Below are 8433 nucleotides of genomic sequence, written 5' to 3'. Positions count from 1 at the left end.
ATTCAAAATACATGCATCTACTTACTATGAGAGATAGAAAGTACTGAGCTTCATGGACGTTTGACTTTAAAATTAAGAATTATTTTATTGAACAATACCCCATAGGATTACCAATTTTTACAAGTATTTGACTTGAAGACTTAAAACATTCTAAGTCAATAGAAAAAAAATACAACTTAGTAATTTGTAGGAAACACACTTGAAATAACTCCATTTCATTATGTCAGTTATCACCATTTATTAGAAAGCACATAAAGTTTTAATAAGATGATTTTATTTTTGATATATACTTATTTCAACTTAGACACACATCTGTTGAAATAGGATAGATAGTGTTCTACAGAAACATTTTTGCCATTCCATTTATTTCTACACTTGACTTATGCTAACACACTTTGCCTTGTCTTATTCAGACTTGTCTAGACTAACAGGGATTAACATTTGATGAGTCCACTGATTTCCTGGTCACTTGCTTCACAAACTTCTTTTGTAAAATCACCCTGTTAAGTTTATTTTTAGTGTCTGTGGGGACAGACTTTTGGAATTATTTTCAGTTCTATAATAAGATCTCATAACTGACATAATTATAAAAATAAATGAAGGATTTCAAGGTATTTAAACACAGCATTTTTCTAGCAAAGAACATCTGAAGCATCAGAATTTCAGCTTTCGTGATTGGTGAGTCTCATTTTTGGGAAAAAGTTAACATATTCATGTGTAATATAGTATAATGTCATTTGCAATTTTTTGATTGCTAGAATGAATTGGAAACCATTTATAAAATGTGTGCTATTTATTGATAATTTTGCAAATAGAAAAATTTCAATAAATAATATTTGGGATCATAATTAAGGCAGAGTTTAAGGAGGTTTAGGAGGTAGAATGACAAGAAGTTTGCTCTTCATTCTACCTCCGAAACCTCTTTTATAATTATATATATATATATAAAACAGCAATCTAAATGGTCAGCCTGTCACCTTTTTTGTCCTCCTTGCAGACTGAACTATTCACTTTCATGCTCTCTCACTTTTGTTTCTCTGCAAGCCACCCACACTTTACTTACCCATTTGCTCTATATTATGTAACACAACTAATGTTTTTACTTTCTTAAATATCTCCATTCTCTTGGTCTGTTTAAGATGTTCATTTTCTGTGTGCTTATAGCACTTCAGTATTCCCAAATCACAACACTTACCTTTATTTATCACGATCCCTGCTGGTTTCTAGTTCCATGATGTCAAGAAATGCATTTATGTGTTTCAACTGTCCTTGCATTTCTAGTCTGTTTCAGTAGGCTTTGGAACATAGTTTGATGTGTAAATGAAATGTTTGGTGTATAAATGAAAGAGTGAATGTGCTACTGATTTTTCACGTATGCTTTCACAGGACTCCACCAAATATGAAGATCTTTATCTTTGTCTTTATTGTGGCTCTCATCCTAGCCATGATTGTAAGAATACTGGGAATTTTGAAGAACATGTTTTCAAAATTAGCCAGAGTGTCTTGTTTCATGTGTTTTGGTCTATATGTGCCAGTGCAGGAGACATCAGAGACATGGGTTCAATCCCTGAGTCAGGAAGATCCCCTGGAAGAGGGCATGGCAACACACTTCAGTATTCTTGCCTAGAGAATCCCATGAATGGAGGAGCCTGGCAGCCTGGCAGTCCATAGGGTCACAAAGAGTCAGAAATGACTGAAGTGACTTAGCACGCATGCACTTGGATTTACCTGAACAATGTTTTCAAAATTTTAGTGTTTTTAAATGTATATTTTCCTTGAATTATACTACATAAATTCATTAAGGACTTAGAATATATCTTTAATATACACACATATAGTGTCACATCCATACACAAACATTAAACACACAGAGACATAGAAGAGTAATAATCTTAGTGTGAAAATTAATTTTTTAAAATAACCTTATAAAAATGTGAGTCTGAGGTGCTAATAAAGACATTTAAATACTAAAAACTCTAAATCCACGAAATGTCAGGGCTTCCCTGTGGTGTCATTTACTGCTTTGGGTCACTAGGCAAAACTGACCTCTCTGAATTGCTCTCATCTTCCTCTAAATTTGTTTCTCCTTCTGTGAAAGCAATGGTAACTTTCACTTTGGTATTCTTTGTGTCTAGTTACTGAGATACTCTTTTTTTTTTTTTTTTTTAAATAAATGACTTCTGTTAATCCAACAAGTTGTCATGGATGTTTCAAAAACAAATTGGTTATTTATATCACAGTAACAGATTTTTTTTTATAAAATAATAGAAGTAGAAAAATTCTTTTAAAAGTAAGAAGGAAACAGAAAAAAACTTTATATCAGACCCATTAGCATAACTAATATATGAATGTAAGTAGCTTTTGAGCTACTTGAACATATCCATATAAAAAACATTTGACTTGAACAAATCTAAACCTTAATTTTCAATTTTATTCTCCAATTCATAGTGATACATTTGTCTCCCTTTCAGCAAAAAAGAAATTGTTCCAGAGTGAATTGCTATTTAAAGAAATTGTTCCAGAACAAATCACTATTTGAACATAGCAAATTAATAACAGCAAAATTTTTCTATTCACTTATATTAAAGATGTTGTTCAACTAACAAAAAAAATATTTTTTAGTGTATCAATTATCCAAAACTTTACCTTTTTTTTTAATCAGAATTGTGGCAGCTAAATATATGTTTACACTCAACTTATAACTGAGAAATTAAAATGTTAAGTATTTTCTTCTTTTCTTTTTTCCCAGAGAGCTGATTCATCTGAAGAGGTAAGACACTTTCCTTCATTGGAATATTTGAAAATGAAACATGTATTAAAATGTTAATCTGTTCTTTACCTTAACAGAAACATCACTGGAAAGGGAAAAAACTTTATGTATGTATTCCTCTGATAATGTGGTATAGTATAAGATTATTTTCTACTCTGAGTATTTATTCTGTAAGAGAATACATACTTATCTCCGAAATATATCTATACAATGATTAGCTTAAGTATACATTGAATTATCTTTTTATGATACACTAGGTAAAGACCCAAAAGACTTGTGTACTATTACTGTTTACATGGAAAGCTATAATGCCACCCTGATAAAGCCAGTTATTTCCTAAGAAGAGTTATTTTTGTTTGGTAAATAATTGCCTTCCTCTGAAGAATATTGAAATTCTAATTATACTAAGTACAATACATACCTAAAGGACCATAGAGGCTGCTGAAGAACATATATTATGTGATCAGTTTCCATTTTCTGATTCCTTTGGAAGATAATGAAGTCCTTAATGTATGTTGAGTTGACCATGTTAAACAAGAGAGATAATTTCATCTATTTAACATTTCTCTTAATGAAATGTATTACTGGTGTCTCATAGTATGTTGACATGTCATATTAGTTTGATAGGTCTCCAGAATTCTTACTAATACAGTAAGTGGATAAATTCAAATAGCTTAAAAACAAAAAAAGATGCAGAAGGAGAGATGGAGTACATTTGGATTAACAAAAGCAAATATTAAGGAATGTAGGCGTTTTAAGAGACAGTATCTCATTTAAAAGCAAAGAATGAGATGTAGCAAGTCCACCTAAACTGGAGTTAGTAAATTCCTCCTCCTTGGATTTAAGAATGAGCAAAGTAGGAATTTGAAGGTAGTAATATAAGTAATATTGAACCATTTGTGAGTGGCTGGCTATACTCAATGGCTCCATGTATATTATAAGACAACAAAACTATTGATAAATAGTAAAAATATAAATGAATTGTTATTCTTTTAGTACTTTAAAACCATTATTCTTTTTTTCAAAAAGTAAAACTTATCTAAAAGTTTGAAACAACAATCGCATAGATAATATATAAGGTCCTAACAACATTAATAACCTGTTTTTCATGGAAATTATTGTAAATTATTTGCACTGTCATTGTCTCATTCTGTATATTTTTCTCCTTCCTTTTGTTTCTATACAGACAGGAAATTATAAACTATACCAGTTATATCAAAAACATCCACTAAATTATCCTCCTGCACATCCATTTCCTTAAAATGCTGCTCAGTAACTACAGGACATGATTAGAGAGGTAAGCCAGGTCTAATAACATTTCAGTTCAGTTCAGTCGCTCAGTCGTGTCCAACTCTTTGCGACCCCATGAATTGCAGCATGCCAGGCCTCTCTGTCCATCACCAACTCCCGGAGTCTACCCAAACCCATGTCCATCGAGTCAGTGATGTCATCCAACCATCTCATCCTCTGTCGTCCCCTTCTCCTCCTGCCCCCAATCCTACCCAGCAACAGGGTCTTTTCCAATGAGTCAACTCTTCGCGTGAGGTGGCCAAAGTATTGGAGTTTCAGCTTCAACATCAGTCCTTCCAATGAACACCCAGGATTGATCTCCTTTAGGATGGATTGATTGGATCTCCTTGCTGTCCAAGGGACTCTCAAGAGTCTTCTCCAACACCACAGTTCAAAAGCATCAATTCTTCAGCACTCAGCTTTCTTCACCATCCAACTCTCACATCCATACATGACCAGTGGAAAAACCATAGCCTTGACTAGACACACTTTTGTTGGCAAAGTAATGTCTCTGCTTTTAAATATGCTATCTAGGTTGGCCGTAACCTTCCTTCCAAGGAGTAAGCGTCTTTTAATTTCATGGCTGCAGTCACCATCAGCAGTGATTTTGGAGCCCAAAAAAATAAAGTCTGACGCTGTTTCCACTGTTTCTCCATCTATTTCCCATGAAGTGATGGGACCAGATGTGTCCACTGGAGAAGGCCATGGCAAACCACTTCAGTATTCTAATAACATTTAATATTCTCCAAAAGTATCAATGATGACAGTTAAAACAAGGGAAAACATAAAACATCAAACCAAAAGCAGCCCATTTGAGAAATGCAGCCTGGTGCAGGTCTTCTAAATTGTATGTATTTATCTAAATATTTCAAAAAGAAAACATCTATCTAGGATGGTAAAGAGGTGGGCTATGGTGACCAGAACACCTGTGGTTGTATGCTGTTCCTGACAACTACAGTTTCACAACCTTGAACTATTCCTAATCTTTTCTAATTTTCCCATGGACAAAATAGGTATTATAATAATTCTTTTTTTTTCTTTGGAGTATAGCTTCTTTACACTGTTGTGTCAGTTTCTGCTTTACAACAAAGTGAATAATCCATATATATATATAATAATAATCCATATATATATACTCTTTTTTGGACTTCTTTCCCTTTTAGATCATCACAGAGCACAGAGTAGACTTTCCCGTGCTATACAGTAGATTCTCATTGGCTATTTATTTTACACATAGTATATTAATTGTGCTTAATCATTCAGTCATGTCCAACTCTTTGTGACTCATTGGACGGTTGCCAGCTAGGTTCCTCTGTCCGTGGGATTTTTCAGTCAAGAATACTGGAGTAGTTGCCATTTCCTTCTCCAGGGGATCTTCTCGACCCGGGGATTAGACCCGTGTCTCCTGTGTCTCCTGCGTTGCAGTCAGATTCTTTACTTGCTTAGCCATCGGGGAAGCTCTACACATAAGAGTGTACCCATCAATTCCAATCTTCCAATTCATCCTTCCCCCACTTTCTCTCTTATTATCCATGCATTTGTGCTTTATGTCTGTGTCTCTATTTATGCTTTGCAAATAATATAATCTGTATCATTATTCTAGATTCCAAATATATGCATCCATAAATGATATTTGTTTTTCTCTTTCTGACTTACTTTACTCTGTACAACAGTCTATAGGTCCATCCAGATCTCTGAAAATGACATAACTTGTTCCTCTTCATGGCTGAGCTTTATTTCATTGGCTGCTATGCCACTGACTTTCACTCAGATTGAATTCCTTCTTGCCATTAATGACAGGACAAAGACATTTACCTGACTCCCTAGGTATAGATAATAGCTAAAGACATTTGAAAAAGGAAGGATGCATTAAAAATATTATTTGGGAAAGATATCTTTGGATGAGGTGTATAAGCCATGTTTAAGCAGAAGGGCAAGGGGATTGAATTAGGTTGGTGATAGAAAGCAAACAGAAAAAGACTTTTCTTTCTAGGGTAAAGCAAGAAATGTAAAGCTTGGCAGAAACTTTTAGGGGAAGCTGGGTAGCCGGAAGGAAGTGATCAGCCAGGTCTGACAGAAAAAGTATCCACTCTGATCAGCATATACTCATGATAATTTGATAAAAGGACACATCCCACCTTTTAGTGCCTTTCCACAGTTGGGGGCAAGCAGACATCAGGGCACCTTGGAGGGCAGGAAGGGAGGGGATAACAAATGGGTGATTGTGAACACTTGGTCAGGCACAAACGAGTACACATTAATATAACTCAAAAATAAAAAAGCATAATGGTATTATTAATGACATTATCTGGAGTTCAAATTTAATATAGTGTTTTCTCTTTATCCACAGATTTTCACCATGATTTTTCCTGCTCTTCCTGTTGTGTTGAAAACCCATCTTTCAAATGAATAAAACAAAGAAAAAAATTCAATTAAGTAGTTGCACAACATACACTTGGAATCAAATATCAATATTTTAAAACATAATAACGATATTCTCTGAACTATGTAATTGATTTCTACTTTCTTTTCTCTGTTCAAATATTTTGAAAAATTTTTAAACCTACCATGCTTAATAAATTGATCTATCAAGCATATACTGGGTATCCTGTTGTATTATATCCAAGCACTGTGATAGCAAAGTATCAAAATCACTTAATTGAGTAAGAGTTTGGGTATAAGTATATACCCATGAAGGCATTACTTCCATCAACTCCATAAACATATCCATCATCAAGAAATATTTCCACCCATGTCCTTATTATTATTTGATTATTATTATTTTATGTGGTTGTGTGTGGTAAGAAAACACAATAGATCCCTCTTAGCAAATCTTAAATATAAAATACAGCATTGTCTTCTAGGTACTACATTATTCAGTAGGTATTCAGGACTTTTTTATGTTGCGTGACTGAAACTTTATATCTTCTGACCATTACCTTCTTATACTCCACTCCTCCACAGTCCAGGGCACCATCAGTTCAGTTCAGTTCAGTCTCTAAGGCGTGTCCGACTCTTTACAACCCCATGAATCGCAACATGCCAGGCCTCCCTGTCTATCACCAACTCCCAGAGTTTACCCAAACCCATGTCCATCGAGTCAGTGATGTCATCCAGCCATCTCATCCTCTGTCATCCCCTTCTCCTCCTGCCCTCAATCCTTCCCAGCATCAGGGTCTTTTCCAATGAGTCAACTCTTCGCATCAGGTAGCCAAAGTATTGGAGTTTCAGCTTCAACATCAGTCCTTCCAATGAACACCCAGGACTGATCTCTTTTAGGATGGACTGATTGGATCTTCTTGCAGTCCAAGGGACTCTCAAGAGTCTTCTCCAACACCACAGTTCAAAAGCATCAATTCTTCAGCACTCAGCTTTCTTCACAGTCCAACTCTCACATCCATACATGACCACTGGAAAAACCATAGCCTTGACTAGGCAGACCTTTGTTGGCAAAGTAATGTCTCTGCTTTTTAATATGTCATCTAAGTTCATCATAACTTTCCAAGGAGTAAGTGTCTTTTAATTTCATGACTGCAATCACCATCTGCAGTGATTTTGGAGCCCCAAAAATAAAGTCTGACACTGTTTCCACTGTTTCCCCATCCATTTCCCATGAAGTGATGGGACCAGATGCCATGATCTTAGTTTTCTGAATGTTGAGCTTTAAGCCAACTTTTTCATTCTCCTCTCTCACTTTCATTAAGAGGCTTTTTAGTTCCTCCTCATTTTCTGCCATAGGGTATTCAGGACTTATTTATCTTGCGTGACTGAAACTTTATATCTTCTGACCATTACCTTCTTATACTCCACTCCTCCGCCGTCCAGGGCACCATAGCTTTATTCTATATTTCTGTGAGTTTGACAAGTTTAGTTCTACACATGAGGAGTACTATAAAATGTTTGCCTTTCTGTGTCTGGCTTATTTCTCTTCAGTTCAGTTCAGTTCAGTCGCTCAGTCGTGTCCGACTCTTTGCGACCCCCTGAATCGCAGCACGCCAGGCCTCCCTGTCCATCTCCAACTCCCGGAGTCTACCCAAACGCATGTCCATTGAGTCGGTGATACCATCCAACCATCTCATCCTCTGTCGTCTCCTTCTCCCCCCCCCCCAATCCTTCCCAGCATTAGGGTCTTTTCCAATGAGTCAACTCTTCGCATGAGGTGGCCAAAGTATTGGAGTTTCCGCTTCAACATCAGTCCTTCCAATGAACACCCAGGACTGATCTCCTTTAGGATGGACTGGTTGGATCTTCTTGCAGTCCAAGGGACTCTCAAGAGTCTTCTCCAACACCACAGTTCAAAGCATCAATTCTTCAGTGCTCAGCTTTCTTAGCATAAAAATTTCAGGTCCATCCACGTTGTTCCAAATGACAGA

Source organism: Giraffa tippelskirchi, chromosome 1 (assembly GCF_054371585.1).
Source record: "Giraffa tippelskirchi isolate mGirTip1 chromosome 1, T2T-mGirTip1v1.2.pri, whole genome shotgun sequence".
In the NCBI taxonomy this organism is placed as follows: Eukaryota; Metazoa; Chordata; class Mammalia; order Artiodactyla; family Giraffidae; genus Giraffa; species Giraffa tippelskirchi.
The sequence above is the reverse complement of the archived record's forward strand: the minus strand, read 5'-3'. Positions refer to the sequence as shown.